This window comes from Parasteatoda tepidariorum, chromosome 4 (assembly GCF_982258835.1).
Source record: "Parasteatoda tepidariorum strain Cologne lab strain chromosome 4, Ptep-v5.0, whole genome shotgun sequence".
Lineage (NCBI taxonomy): Eukaryota > Metazoa > Arthropoda > Arachnida > Araneae > Theridiidae > Parasteatoda > Parasteatoda tepidariorum.
In genome coordinates, this window is record NC_141758.1 from 20,071,668 (window position 1) to 20,088,560 (window position 16,893).

Here is a 16,893-nt window from a genome sequence, read left to right on the forward strand (position 1 = left end):
TTAAATGAAAAAATCTTGGTCAAAGAACATAGAAAAAAATTTGTCGCACTAATGCTAAAATGCAAAAAGACAAATATTTAAATCCCTTTTTTTTTTTTTTTTTTTTTTTTTAAAAAAAAAAGGTGGGTTTGTTTTTTTAGGGTCTATGTATTAGCATTGCAAAATTTAGGTCTCAACTACAATTTTTGAGGAACTTTCTCTTTCCCTAACTTAATTTTTTTCCTTTTTTCTTTATATGATCTAAATAATTAAAAACAATTTATTTAACTGCATTAACTATTTGAAACCCTCCAAGCATTGTGTCCCTAGGTAAATTCCCTGTTATGTAACATTATTGCCCGATATGGAAAAAAAAAAAAAAAAAGAACAGGCTATTCAATGCAAGAAAGCCTAAAACTGACAGTTTGGAAAAAGAAACCGAACTAACGCTCAAACTATTTTTAAAAGTACTTTAATTTCACATACACAAAAACTCACTCATAAATAATATTTTGCGAAGAAATAAAGAATTATTACTTGCTCCGATAAAAAAAATTATTTTTCTGACATTACAACAAAACTTACAATTATTATTTATATTTTATGCTACTTTATATTATTTTTTATATTTTATAAATTTATATTATTTTTTACTATATATGATTTTCATAAATAATTTATTCATTGCAATTGAGATTTTATATTTAAATAATTTCTAGATTATAAAATTCAAGATTCAAAGCAAAATTCAATAAATTTGTAAAAAAGTTGTTGCGTATAAAAACGTTTTTTAATAACAACAAATATTTTAAAACTTCCTACACTAAATTTTATTACGAAAACTAATTATGAGAATACCTTTTTATCTGTCTTTTGATACGTATGTTTTTTTTCTCTTTCAGTAATGAATATATATACTACTTTAAGGAAACAAGATTGATACATTTTTCAAAATACTTTAATTTTATTATTTTTATTTATGAAGTTTTTGTAAGAAAAAAACATTAAATCATTATTTTAAAATAAAGTAAATGCTTCTTTCATAGCAATAAGAACATGGAATTTAAAAGTAGACAAATTTTTTTGTAATTTTTTTTATTATTTTTTAAAACTCATATGGAGAGCGATAATTTCAACATAAAAAAATGAGTTAATTTTTACATAATTAAAAAAATATATAGTTTTTTAATTTATGATCTTTGAATAAAAAAATTGCACGATCCGGAACTCAACATTCCACCGAAGTTCCGAGTAGGACCGAACCTAGGACAACGTACCTTTGAGGCGAACGCTCTAACCACTACACCACGCCTCTTGTACCTGACAAAGAAGATTTAAATTTAAATCATGTGTTTTTACGTTATTATGTTCGTTACATGACAAGTTGTAACAAATTTTTACTTTATTCAGTATTTTGGAAATTCTTTAATTTCACATCTTAGTTTAGTTTCATAAGAATTAAAACTCATAGTTTCCTTGTCAGTTATTGACAATGAGCAAACTCAATATTATCAACAAACAAATCTCCAGTTTAAATAAACAAAAATAATTATAAGTATTTAAAAATAGAATACAAATTGTAATAAAAATCTACACTGTTCAGTTTATTCAAATTTAAGAGAGACGTAAAATAATATCCTTCTTGGGCACTCACATCCTTTTTTAGAAACATTTTTACCATTGAATTTACGTTTATAAACCCAAAAAATTAACGTAAACATAACTAAACAAAGCGTCAAACAAGCAACAAAGCGTCACTTTTTCGTTAATAAAACGTTTTTAAAAATCGGTAAAAAAATGGGTAAAATGTACACGTTAATATAACGTATTTTTAGTACTCATTTTTAACGAAATATTTAAAGGGAAAATTGATAGAGTTAAAATACCGTCATTTTAACGCATACGTTTTAACGAATGAAGAAACGGTGAAAATTATCACGTGAAATTGACGTAATTTTAACGTTAAGTCCAAAACCTTATACCGAACGAACGTATTTTTAACGTTTATTTGCCCCTTCATGCTGCATGGGGTATTCTTCTAAAAAAATTACATCTTTATTCACAAACACATTCAAAATAAAACATATTCTCACCTAATACGTAATTTTAATTAAGTGAAAGCTAATGTGACGCTTATCGTCACTTAATTCAGAATCACAATAAAACATTTAAAATAGATTTATCGTAAATTGCAAAATAATTGATTATATTTAAAATACTGTGGAAACTTCCATTAGTACATAGAACTTAAGCAAATACAAATAAACACTCTTGATTAAAGTTAAGAAATACGTGTCGGAAAGGGTTAATCAGAAGTCTATAGTCCAAGTTTGATCTCTTATGTGACCTTTCCAGAATTTAGCAATAGTTTTATCGAGCAAAAAGTTTAGTATAAAAGATCAAAAAAAAGACAACAAAAAGAGCAGTAGTAGAAAGAGTAGAACCGAGTCATTAGAGGTTCACCAATTTCCACTATGAACATCAGTATGGGTAAGTTCTCTCCATGCCAATTAGTTTATTTGTTACTAATCAAAGCCTTTTAATTAGTTTAATTGGTTATTTAAATTTGTATTTGATTAAAACATTGTTAATCTAAGTATTTTAAATAGTTGAGGTATGTATATTAATTCGACAATATATGCATAAAATAAACGATCACTGGTTAAAAAATAATAGTAGTAGTTTGTGTCTTTAAACCACCGTAACACTAATATAAAGTAATTTTCAACTTTTTTATTTCAGAATAAACACTATTTTTTATTTATTTTTCTTTTTTTTTGGAATTAAAGGATTATTTTTATTATTATCATTATGTAATCGTGTTATCGTAAATCCTATTTATAATTTCATTTTAACCCTTCATAGTCCCGCAGTGGAGTGATCATTAAGACACGGTTCCCAGCAGATCACCGAAGTCAAGCATCACTGGCTACGGTCATTGTGCCGGTGGATGAGCACTTGGATCAGTCTGCATAGGGACCGAGGGTGTGCGGTATGGGTCCTCGTTAAACTGTTCTACCGTAAAGTGCTCGACTTCGCGTGCAGGTCGCTGGGCTACCGAAGCAGGGGTGCCATCCCCTCTGCAGGGGATCAAAATTGAGAGTTCCCAGACCGTCGCCAATACCCCATTGTGCAGCTCTAGTTCGACGTAAATAAACTACAACTACAACTAACCCTTCATAGCAATGTCTAAGTTACAAATTTGACGAATTGATTTGCCTACCATTTAACCATATCCTCAAACTACTACGGAATTTTCGCAAAATCACAAAATTTTTTTCACAAATGTTTTAGATAGCGAATTTCATTATTAATTTTGAATAATAACTACACAATCCGTGTAGTTGATTTAGTTTTTACTCCCACAACTTAGACCGAGATTCGATTCTCCATGCTTAAAGCTGGTTGTCTGGTCAAACCTCGTTTTCTCCGATCGAAATTCTCTATAGCAGTGTTTCTTAACCTTTTTGATACAATGGACCCCTTTTAAAGTTTTTTAAGAAGTCACGGACGACATTCGATAACGATGTTTTGTTTTTAGTATCACAACTGTGGAAAGTCCGGTTTCGTTAAGATACACTGTAGCTAATGGAATTATAGCAGAAATAGCTCGCTTTACAAGCAATGGGTAGGCTTCTTTCACAGAAGACCAGAACTCTCCGAGTGTTTTTGAATCGAAATCCATTTTTAGCAAGGACTTTGTTCTAAGATCAATAAGCTCTTTTTTGCAAGGTTCATATCATCGATACAGTCAATATTACAAAGAAAAGGATGACGAATCCACAACTCATCTTTTATCTTTATCTCATCTAAATTAAAATATTTTTTCAATGAAACTTGAAGTACTTCCATGTGTTCACAGATTTCATTTTTTAAGTTATTCAGTAACAAATTATCTTGCCAAGATGCATTTTCAGAAAGCACTTTGTCCAACATTTAAAAGTTTGAATATATCTCATTTTGAATTCTATTTTTTTTCAAAGTGGCATCTTCAATTAGAATGCTTGTAATTTCTCAGTTGCATCCATAATAGTGATATCGGGTCCTTGAATTAAAAGACTTATATTGTTTACGTGGTTAAAATATTTAAATATTCGAAGAATGAGTTATCTTTTTCTTCTAGAACAAGTGATAATTCGATCTTCAACATGATGAATTGTTTCAAAACCTGCCCTCGTGACAGCCAGCGCAATTACCTGTGGTACAGAAGTACCTCATGTTCTGCGTCCATTTCTTGACACAGCGTTTTAAAGAGACGATGATTAAGAGTTCTACGTTTAATAAAATTTAAAGTTTTAATAACTTTTGATAATGCTTCTTTTAAGCTGGTTGGAAGAGTTTTTTTAACCAGCGCATGTTTATGTAAGAAACAATGAGTAACTAGAACATTAGGAGACTTTTTTTTACCAACAGGGCAAAACCAGACTTATTGCCAAGCATCACAGGTGCTCCATCTGTACGAACTGAATGAAGTTTTTCTTTCCAGCCGAAGTCTTGTTTGGTAAAGAAAACATTTAACATTGCTAAAACATCAACTGCCTTTGTAGTTTACAAAAGAGACTCACAAAATAAAAATTCTTCTTTGATAGTTTTAAGAGACACGTAACGAACAAAAAAAAGAAGTTGACTATAATGCGAGATATCTGTAGTTTCATCCAGTTGCATACTAAAGGGAAATGGCGATACTTTCAATTCATCGATGATCTTTTTCAAGATATTGCAAGAAATTTCAACTATTCTTGAATGTGTCACACCATTTGAAAATGGAATTGCCTCAAGTTTTTTTTCTCTGTTCCAATCTAGTTACTACAATCTAGTTACATCTAGTTACTTCCAATCTAGTTACATCGTTAATTACATCGTTAATGACGTTAATTAAGAGCACATGGCTTAATAAACGTCTCTCCAATAGTATGTGGTTTCTTGCTTTTAGCAATATGATATGCAACTTTGAGAGATGCCTCAACCAGAGGTTTTTGTGGATTACCAAATCCAAGTTTGTGTAATGTTCCAGATTTCAAAAACTGGGCTTTCTTCTTAGTAAAAAATTCTAGATCTAGTAACCTGAACAAGGTGTCAAGTGTAGTCCGCAAAAAAAAAAACGAATCACCCTGAATAACTTTCGTTCTAATGATCGGATTTTCACGAACTAAGTGTCAATCTTAATGGTTCCTGGGGGTGACCTCAAATATGCTAATTAATTAGTGCTAACTAGTAATTAAGTTACGAAGTCGGACACAAAAACGTACTTTCTCTGAATTAACATACATTTTTTTTACATATTTGGATTCTTAACCTTCAAAATACAGGGGGTAGCCGCAATCTGGGAAATATGGTCACCATAGTTTGGTCAGGAGAGCGATCCAAAGTTCGTACCCCTTAATGTTAATTTCCCTTTTTACGTTTTTAGTCATATTTTTAAAACTAATAAAGCAATTTAAAGAAAATTGCACCCACTCATAAAACTCATTTACCCAAAGATAATTTCATGAAAAAAATAATTTTTAATAATTATTAATTATTTTTTATTATTTAATTAAATTGAGGATTAAAATTAATTATTTTAAGAAAAATAATTTGGCGACAATAAAGAAATTATTAAATAGGGCGATTAATATTAAAATGTGATAAACTTGCGAGGAACTTGACTTCGCACGCGTAGTGTAAAATTTCATTCATATTTTTTTCGCTAATAATCGTTTGCTAATCTTTTTATTTTTATTTCTTTCAAACTATAAAATACAATGTTTCCTTTTTAGTCGCTTAATAATTTATTTGCTATTTACTAAAGAAATTTGAATAAAACATTTTGAAAAAAAAAAAAACACTTTATTCAAGGAATGTCTAGTTTTATAAAATAGGATATGATATGATCTTCTGATATAATATGATTATACACCAGGTTGTGCTTATTTAATGTGACTATTTTTTATTTTGTTTTTCAATAACTGATACAATTTCAATAATCTACATACGTATGCATAGATTTGGAATAATATATTTATCAATTTCTTGAATATATATTTTATAAATAATAATAAAAATACGTAGTCAACATTTTTTAGCATCTCTCACAACATCGCAAATTTCTCAACTTATAGGGTAAATTAACGAATGAAGAAACACTTAAGCTTAGCTTGCCTTTAAGAAAAAATCATAAAAATTTCAAAATTTGTAATTTTAGCTAAATGATGGTGTCGACATATTTGTTATTAATTACAATTTATGTAAAAAAAAATTTAAATAACTTACATAATATTGTTTTAAGCTTTTGGTGGTTCAAATAATAAGTAGCAAGATAACCAAGTGAAGGAACAGTTCTTACCAGTGAATAAACAATTAATTTAGAGAATGTTTGATGCTCGTTAGGAATCCATAGGCCACACAAATGTGTAAAAGCAAGATTTTTTTTGGAATTACAACATATTTTCACACTTAACGTGGAAAATGTTTGTTTTTTTCAGTCATGGAATGGAAAGTAAAATATGTTTGAATACATAATTTAAAAAAAAATGTTTTTCATTTTTTTTTCTCACAGTTTAATAGTTAGTTCTAAATCATGAATATTTATCATTGCGTAATCCGATGATGTTTTTATTATTACAGTCAAACCCCGCTATAGTGAACCTTTAAGGGAACGAAATTTTGGTTCACTATAACCGAGAGTTCACTATATTCGTTATGAGGGCAATTTAACTAATGGTTCCCAAATTCCTCCCTTTTATTACACGTCATTCAAATAAATGACTGAAAAATATAATGTAGTAGCAAAAAATTTGTTACTTTTTATTACTCTTCGTCCTGCGTACAAAAAAAATGTAATCTTTAGCTGTTGAACAGTCTTCAACATCAGATATGGAAACATTTCCCGACTCTCTGATAATTTTTCCTGAATTTCTGTTAGTCCACTTTTTAAACTTGTCTAACCTGCCATTCGAGCACATAAAAGTAATCTCGTAAAATCGCTTAGCAAATTCATCGACATTTGTCCAGATACTGGAAGATACGGCTTCTTTGAATGCTGAACCACTTCAGCAATGCTTCTTCAATATCCTTGTGGTCTGCTTTTCTCAACTTTTTTCTGCCATTTAAATTTTTTTCATGAGCAGAAATTGTTAATTGCCTATTTTTCCATATGTTACAAACTGTAGATTTGGATAGTTTATATTCCCTGCAAATATCAGCTTGATTACATCCATTTTAAATTATTCTAATTATGCCCATTTTATCATCAATGTAGAACATTTTGCTGCTCGCACAGTTAAATTTGAGACACTTGTTGGCAGGCTTTTTTTAACTGCACAGAGAGCAAAAAGTAGTTGAAATAAGGACCTTATCAACACATATTAGTGTCCAACTCTTTGACCAATAATGAATTCTGGTCAAATTCAGTCATAGTAGCAGTATTTGGTGGTAAATGTAGCTTATCGTAATTGAAGAATACGCTGTGCGACATTGTATGGTGAATTTGCGAACGTAAGTTTCAGAATGCATCGAAACACGAAGATGCAATTTGCTAATCATCTTTATCCAAAGAAAACCATGTAACCTAAATATCTAGCAGAATGACGCGATTTTATAAACAACAAATCACACAATATGCAACATATTATTTCAATATCTTATTCTTAAACATAACATATTTCAATGTCTTTAAAATGCCCCTACACATTCAGCAATTCCTTGAGTTATAGAAAAAAAAAATATCGTAAATTACAGAAAACCTTGTGAATGTGCATTAGAATTACTATACAGTCTACATTTATTTTTTCAAGCACTTTTTTTTTCTTCAAAATTTTTTGCCTCGAAGACTCGATTAACCCTTTCGCTCCGACTGTCACAAATACGTGACAGCATAAAACAGTAACAACCAGGGTAAAAAGATAAAACTGGTAATCAAAGTAATTCTTTAGCAGTTTATTTGTGGGCGGGGTTATAATTGTTTGATTTACTTAATTCACCATTACTTAGTTCAAAATAAAATTATTTAGTTATACTTTGAACTAACATTGATTATATACATGATTAAACTAACAATAATTAAATTCAAGGCAAAGTAAGTCTGTGAAATTAGCAACGCCTGCATTTAAGCTACCGTTATTTATTTATTTACATTCTGATTCTGATTTTGTACGAATGCTTTCATGAATCACCCGTCCCCTAGGGGTTAAAGCTGTAAAAATGATTATCCCTAAAATTTTGTATATAGCTGTAATAAGTTATGTTAATTTGATTTTAGTATGAAATCGTCGAATAAATTTAGCAAAAACAGCAAAATCTAAACAATATCAGATAAAAAGTTCATGTATTTAAATTCTAAAGACTTAGAAAATCATAAATAATTTATAAATCGATTCAAATTTTCTTTTCAAAGGACATTAAAAAATATTTTTTTTTACTTTTTAGACAGAAATCAGCTTAAAAATTATCTATTGCCCAGAAACTTCGAGATATTTTCTATTAAGAATGAATTAAACCTCTCTGAGCAATCAGACAACATTATTTCAATTTTTTACAATCATAGCATGGTTGCCTAGCAACCTAGTAAAATTAAGCGTTCCTCTTTCGAATTAGTCATTGGGTTATCTTAAAATATTCATTTGCGCAGGCGACTTTTTTTGGCGGTTTTCTGGACTATCGCCAAATATATAAACCTTTATTGCGACCCATTTTACGATCCAATTTTTTCAAAATTTTGTCTACCACCCCTAATTCAAGTGTCTAGATTCCAAATATGTAAAAAAAAATATATGTTTATTCAGAGAAAGTACTTTTTTGTGTCTGATTTAGTATATTAATTAATAGTTAGCACTAATTAATTAGCATATTTGAGGTCACCCCCAGGAACCATTAAGATTGACACTTAGTTCGTGAAAATCCGATCATTAGAACGAAAGTTATTCAGGGTGATTCGTTTTTTTTTTTGCGGACTGTACGTAGCTTGATAGGGGATAATAAAAATAGTACAGCGAACGTCATCAGGGGGTTGCCCCTGATGGTGCAAAACAGAAAGCCGGTTAGTGGAGGATGTTAAAAATATGACAGGGATATTAGAGGGCTGTATGCAGTCCGTACTGAATTTGGGGTATCTCGATCACCTAGTTTCAAATATGTATGTATTTTCACCTTTTAGAAAGAAAAAAAAAATCAATGTTATTTAAATATTATTTATCCAAACGTTTTAAAAATTAGGAGCAGTCGGTGGACCCCCAAAATATGACCCATGGACCCCTAAGGGGTCCTTGAACCACATGTTAAGAAACCCTGCTCTATAGTGTAATTGGTTGGTGGTTATAGAACCGTAAAAGTTCGAGTGTTTGGAGAACGTAGTAGGTAGACGGAGATATTTATTGGCTTATGGAACTGGTATCCTCAATTCCATAAGTACAGCTTATAAACCTCTGCCAAGTAGAAAAGCAGCACGAAGATACAACGGAAATAAAAAATACCGCATAAATTACGCCAATTGGAAAGTATAGTGATAGAGTAGGCAAATCCGTACGTAATCTTCGTCGTTTCAGAAACTATTTTCCACAAATCACATCCTAACGAGAATAACATTACAACTTAGAAATTAGCCGTCCGGTTTTAGTTTTTGGTGGTTTCAGTTTTTTCTACTACTACTTCGGCTGAGATTCGATTCTCCAAGTAATGCTGAAGGATTGGTATCTGAACGGATTACACTTTATCCAATCGAGTCGTTTGGAATTCAGGAGGCTTTAAGGCCGTAAAAGTTCAAGCATGGTTGAGCGAGCAGAGTGGTGTGGGAAGATTGCTACCACTAACTTATTTTATTTATTTACTGCCACACATGCAAACAGGCTTGTGTGTGCTTTATTACATAAGTACGGCTTACAAGCTTTTACCAGTAGAAAGACCAGAGCCATTCAGAGAAGGATAGCATGAAGATAATTCCAGGGATATGATGGGATTCGAACCCACTACCTCTTCGCCATACCACTAACTGACATCCGATCTTAATTGTAGTAGGTTTGTGTTGCCTCGTCGAAATATCATTAAGGATTTATTCCAAATCGGTGATAATAGCTAAGTATACTCCCACAGATCTTAAAGACACGGTTCCAAGTAGACCACCGAAGTTCACGGAGGGCCTTAGCTCTCCGTGAATTGTCAAGCCTCAGAATTTAGTGATGTATTGGTCTGGCCCATTTTACAATATTGGAAATTTTTTGTTTTATATTAAGACTTTGTATTATAATATTTTGTAAGTATCTAGTTTCCCTTAAATGAAATAGTAAGAACTATGATTTTCAATGATGTTCATATTCATGCATTTGTTGGGCTGAATTTTTAGCATACAAGCAGATTCGAAATTGTTTTCACGTCGGAGCAATTTTAAAAAAAATTCTCGGCGTGCAAACTATTATCGATAATATTTTGAGTAGACTGATTTGTAGTTCGTAAAAAGCAGTATCCTGTAATATTTAATTAGACTGAAAGAGTTTGAATTATTCCAAACTAGTTCTGACAGTATCTATTTAAAAAAAAACTTGATTGATTTCTCCCATATGTGGCTCATGTAAAGGTTACACACAAGCTTTGCAGTGTTTCATAAAGTGTAATTTATTGCCTGTAGTTACTTGTAATCATTACAGGATACACTATGATAAATAATTATTATCAGTAATTATACACATTTTTGAATAAAACTGATCCTAATAAACTGATCCCTTTATAAATAATAATTAATAAAACTGATCCCTTTATAACTTCAAAGTGATTTAAGTAATCCTGAACTTATAAAATTGATTACTTGTATATAAATAAATTATACCAGTGCCTAATTTTTTGCTGATATTTTAATATTGATAAGTTTTGCAATATTTAGTGCATGACAAGTAATCAGTTTCTTGTGATAAGGAATGCATTTAAACAATCATGGATTACAGGCTTAACCTAGATTAGAAATAATCATTATTTGATGATTATGTATAATTTTGAATAAAACTTATCTACATGTTATTATGCAATCATGAATACGTATAATTGGTAGCTTGCAAATGAATTTTACCCTACTCTATTGTATGGCTAATGTTAAGATACTGTAGAGTTTGTAAAATTTGTTGCATATCCAATATTTAGATACAGCAGAGTTTGGAAAAACAGTACACACTGTAATTAATCATGTACTACAATACTAACTACAATTAAATTATCTACCACTACAGGTTAAATAGGATAAAAATTAAACATTATCAACGATTACACACATAACTAATGATAAAATTTAGCTCAGTTGCATCTGAAGATATAATTATTGTAACATTATTAGCAATTAAATTTTCACTCAAATCTGCTCTGTAACTGAGGTTTTGATATTTTGAAATTTGGCAAAGTGTTACGCATTACAAGCAATCAGTTACTTGTAATCACTTGTCATTTCCGAGAATTTCAGTTACTTGTAATCGGAACAACAATTAAACAGTGAAAAATAAACATCAACAAATACATATAATTTTGATTTAAATTGTATGTTATGATGATTACGAGTAGACGTAATTTTGAATACAGATAATTGATTTCCTTTAATCCAATTTTCCCCAACTCTAAGTTTTAGGCTTTAGACAAAGAAATAAAAAAATGCAAGTTTGAATATTTAATTATAAAAAAAAGATACAATTCATATACAATTCATATTCAAAGCGTAAAACATATTATAAGAATGCTAGAAAGCAATATTTAGCTTTCAATAAAATAAAAAAAACTGGAGAAAAAAAATTAAAATAGCATAGTTTAAAATAAATTTAGATAATCAGATATATTGGATTTATCATTCGTCCTACAATTATACAACATTATCGCTTTTACTTGTGAATAAAAAATTTGTTTTTCATACTGCTCTATTTCTTTTTTCGGGGCTTTGATTTTCGACAAAAATGTCTCGTGACGCTTATCAATTCAGGCAAGTGTTTACACATATCAAAATCAGAGATCAGAGTAAAATAAGTAAGGACTGTTTGTATTATGTCTGCAGCTACGAGCAACACAGTGTCAGTTTCATATACTTCTAAAAACAACAATGATACTCCTATCAACATAGCACAATATCCCAAACAATGTCCAGGAGTATAGCCTTCGGGAAAATATGCAGGTACCGCGTCAAGAGCTCTGAATGCAAACTCTGTCTCCAGTTCCAGGATCGTGTCGTCCAGTTCTTCATAACAATTATAAATAACATTGCCATTTTGACCCAAAATAAGATAAACAGCTTCGCCGATGCACTTATCAAAATCAGAATCACTTGTCACTTTCTTGTAATGGTTCACCGTTTTATTATTATAGAGACATTCGAACTCCACAATATGTTATACTAATTCGTGAGCAAATAAACCAATTTTAAATGTTTCTCTCGACATATCTATTGAGTTTTTATAGTGGGTTTTAGCAGAAAAACTAATACAACACTTACTTCACTTTTTTCTTATGTGAAACAAAATAAGTGACTAAGAATTTTACTTATAGAGTGTAGGTTATAGAATAATGTGACAAGCTCTTTGCATGAGCTTGTAACTCTGTGTTTCTCTGAACGAGGTTTTAGGTTGAGGCTATTCAGTGGCACCATCTAGAGCCAAGAATACTAAATTTGCCGCACATATTCAGACAGCCCGTTTTACAGAGAGGACGCATTCACACACCATCTGCAGATTGTAATTTTGACCTGAACCAAAGAATTGTCAATCTCCAATCCAGTGCCCCCAGATATTGATTTGTCATGGGAACTTGAAGGACTTTGTTACCCAGACAGATTAACGTCCACCAGTTCCTATTTTGTACTCGAGGAGTCTCCGGCAGTTGGAAACTCATGACCTCTCAGACATGTGTCCAACGCTTTGGGAGCCACGTTATCCCTGTCTCTTACACTGTTGTTTTATATAGTTTTTATTGCTGCACATACAATTGCAGGCTTGTGTACTAAATTACATTAGTATGACTTCTAAGATTTTGTCAAATCGATGAACAAAATTTAGGGAAAGACAGCACGGAGATACATGCTGCCTTACGGTGAGATTCGAATCCGCTACCTCTATGCAACAGAGAGAACTTGATGGGAGATACCACACGGAAACAGTGGTTAACAAAATTTAGAGAAAGACAGCACGCAGATACATGCAGCTTTACGGTGGATTCGAACCCGCTACCTCTACGCAACAGAGAGCGCTTGATGAGAGTTACCACACGGAAACAGTTTTTAAAAAAATTAAGAGAAAAACAACAACAAGATACAGACAGCTTTATGGCGGGGTTCAAACCCGCTACCTCTACGCAACATAGAGTGCTTGATGGTAGATACCACACGGAAATGGAAGTGGTATCTTGTATATTACTGATGCAACCTGCTGTCCATTTCTGTTTTACGCAATGTAGCGATTCTTTGCGATCATACAGAGTGATCAGTTACTCCGAGGCAGAAAAATATTCTTTTCCCTCTTGCATAGGTTGGATTTTTACAACAACTGGGGATATATCTTTAATTTTTTTTTCAATTTTTAATAATGTATTTCGATGGGAGTTTTCAGATTAGAAGATTATCAACGAATGATAATCATTTAATGCCTGGCATTTATTTAAGAGTAGTAACTAGATCATGACGTGTTTGTTAAACAGAGAGCAGCTAGTAACTGCTTTTCGAGGTAGATCTTTAAAAAACCTTACTGATGAAACCTTATTTAAAAATCAAATAAACACAGTTTTTTTCTCTGAAACATTACATTGTGCAGCTCTGGTGTGACATAAATAAAAATACCTACCACTAACACATTAAACTTTTAGCTCAGAGCTGTGCACTAAAATACCTTGTTTTTCAAAACAGACTACAACTGGTAGTGACTCTTTACAATAAATTAAGTTGGAGGTCCCAGATTGAGCAGCTTACGTGATGCGTAACTTTCAAATGAACTTTGACTTTATCTCAAAGTAAATTTTACGTACACTTTAGACGTTTACGTAAGCTACAGATGTAAACTTTAGATGTAAATTTAGAGAATCCTTAACACCTCATTTCATATTTAAATCATGCATAGTATACAAAATAGAATTGCTTCAAAATAAAGCTGTTTAATTGATTACCGGTGCGCTCTAGTCTAGTCATAGTGAATGCAATAATGATGGTACAACGTGCTTAATGTGTTAGCTAAAAGTGAGTTAACAATCAAATGAAATCTATAATTTATGGCTTACAATATTCAATTTTACATGGTCTTATAATATGCTTTAAAGAAGAAAAAAAACTAAGAATTTTTGTTCTCATGAAAAACAAGAGGCCAACTGTGAGTGTTAGTTCGCTGAATACTCCGGAATCTTTAAGTGGAGAGATATTATCTTTTTTCTAAAATTTACGAAGCATTGAGATTTGAAATCCATCGCAATTTAGAATATGCATCGTTTACCAACCTTTCTTTAATTTCTAAGTCCGCAGTGCACTTATCGTAAAACACGGTACCCAGTAGAGCACCAAAAAAATCTCATACAAATAAATTTTTTTTTAATACTGGGATCTAAAATTAGCATACAGGTTAAAATAATCAAAGTTTTGAGAATGATAATTAAGGCCTATCAGAAATAAAGTCCGTTTGAAAATTTCATTTTGTTAAATATCACCTTCCAGCTTCATTATCCTGTTAACTAATTTACCATTTATTTAAACTATTGTTAAATTTTCAGACTTCGATTATAATTCGCTTGGTGCTTGATATCAATTTAATGTCTAAATTATACACTGAAAAAAGTATTTAAGAAACTTGTTGGTTAGATGTTGTTTCGAATGCCACTTGCCAATACCAGCAAGTCTACTAGGTGAAAAGAAGTTAATTTAAGCAAAGTGTGCATTTCTTGATTTTCGGTAGTGCCAACAGTGGCCAAGAAATAAGAGTTTAGTCACACATGGCCAGCGTCATAGCCAGTTTATAGGGCGGACACATTCCATCCATTTATTTATTCACAGATTGTAATTTTGGACCTGACTCAGAGAACGATCAATCTTCAATTCACTACCCCCAGCAGTATGATTTATTAAGGAGGATTTGTGACCCAGCAGATTTAACTTGCACCAATCACCTTCTACTACTCGAGGAGTCTTGGGCCGGTGGGGATAGAACACATGATGTCTTGGACATGTGGCCCAATACCCTACCAACCAGACTATCCCGGCCTTCATTATCTTGTTAACTTAAAATTCACTGTTTAAAATTTTGGCTAAGCTCCGTCTGAGATTATAATTCGCTGGCGCTCGATACCAATGTAATATCTAAACTATGCGTTGAATAAAGTAAATAAGAAATGTTTGGGTACATATAAGTCACACTTGCGACTCCCAAGAGACGAAAAATGTTATTTTCGCGTTTTTTGTGCAGAGCAGTGACACTTTAGCAATGCACGAAAATATGCAAACTCAAAAGTGATATTTTTATGCAACTTATTTGTAATTTTATATTCTTCCAAGATTGCTTTATTTATTTCAATTATTGCTTTATTTATTTAAAAAAATATTCAAACCATTGCGGAATAAGTAGCGATTTAAAAAGCTCTAATAGATCCTTACATTAATTGACTGAAATTCACGACTTGTATAAATAAATAAAGTTTTAAACAACGATACGTCACAAAATAATTAAACAAAATGTAAGTATTTAATTCTTAAAAAAGCATTATTTACAGTAAAATAATACAATCAATGCAAATAAGTTAACATTTCTTAACTCATAGTGTCCAATTCGTATGAATTTAATCATACACCAAAATGAAAACAGATTATTTCACAATACAATCCCCATTTCATAGTCTTAAGTAGTTTTGATCCGCGATCGACTGAGCGTAGAGACACGGTTTCCAGTTGAGCACCGAAGTTAAGCATTACTGGTAGCGGATATTGTAAGCGGGTGGGTGACCATTTTGAACTGCCTGCATAGGAACCAAAATTGCAAGGTATCGGTCTCGTAAGACTGTTCTACTGCAAAGTGTTCAACTTCGCGAGCAGGTGTCATCGGGCTACCGTCCCGCAGTGGACTGATCGTTAAAACACGGTTCCCATCAGATCACCAAAGTCAAGCATCACTGGCTGCGGTCAGTGTGCGGGTGAGTGACCACTTGGATTAGTCTGCGTAGGGACCGATGGTGTGCGGTATTGATCCTCGTTAAACTGTGCTACCGTAAAGTGCTCGACATCGCGTGCAGGTCGTCGGGCTACCAAAGCAGGGGTGCCATACCCTCTGCAGAGTATCAAAATTGTGATGGCATGTCCTCGGATCATCCTCAGGGATGTTTCCCAGACCGTCGCCAATAACCCACTGTGTAGCTCAAGTGTGACGTAAATAAAGTATCTACCTACCTACTGATCAATTATAATCTGATTTTGAATCTGATATTGGGAAATTTATATGGATTTTAATCTCACAATTTTTAAGTTTACCAAAAAGTCATATAATTTTGAGCTTACACGGAGTGATTGAGTTGAAGGAAGGTCGTGCCCTATGCTATATGCTTATAGGGGGCTTTTATGACCGAGCAGCGTCACCGTTCCGCTAGACTCACCATAGCACAGAGGTAGCAGATTCGAATCTCCGTATAGATTATCATTGGATGAATCTAAAAGATTTTTTTAAACTTTTGTCATGTAGTCTTTAACTTGTTCGATTTTACGACTCATAGTTCTTGAGTCATAACTATGCATTCCTAGGGCAGTGCAAAAAAAAAAATCGCTTTTTGTTCATTTTTGTGTTCTTAAGTTTATTCATAACTTTCATTTTCACGAATTTTCTTTTCTTTCATACAATAATCTCTAAATTTAGTTCACTTACAATGTTCGTCTTTGTATGAAGCAGGGATTGAGCAATGGTTATTAAAAAAATGTAAAGGGAGAAATCAACTTTCTTTTTATCTTGATTATTTTATCTTGAT

The 16,893-nt window shown here is 31.9% G+C and overlaps 1 long non-coding RNA gene across 1 annotated transcript in view; it reads left to right on the top strand.

Annotated features, from left to right (window-relative positions):
* The first annotated feature begins 2,140 nt into the window (after positions 1-2,140).
* LOC147810777 (uncharacterized) overlaps positions 2,141-16,893 on the top strand; it is a 41,093-nt gene continuing 26,340 nt past the window's right edge. The window contains exon 1 of the long non-coding RNA XR_015432958.1: positions 2,141-2,469. This is a non-coding gene — a long non-coding RNA (uncharacterized LOC147810777). The remainder of the gene's footprint in view (positions 2,470-16,893) is intronic.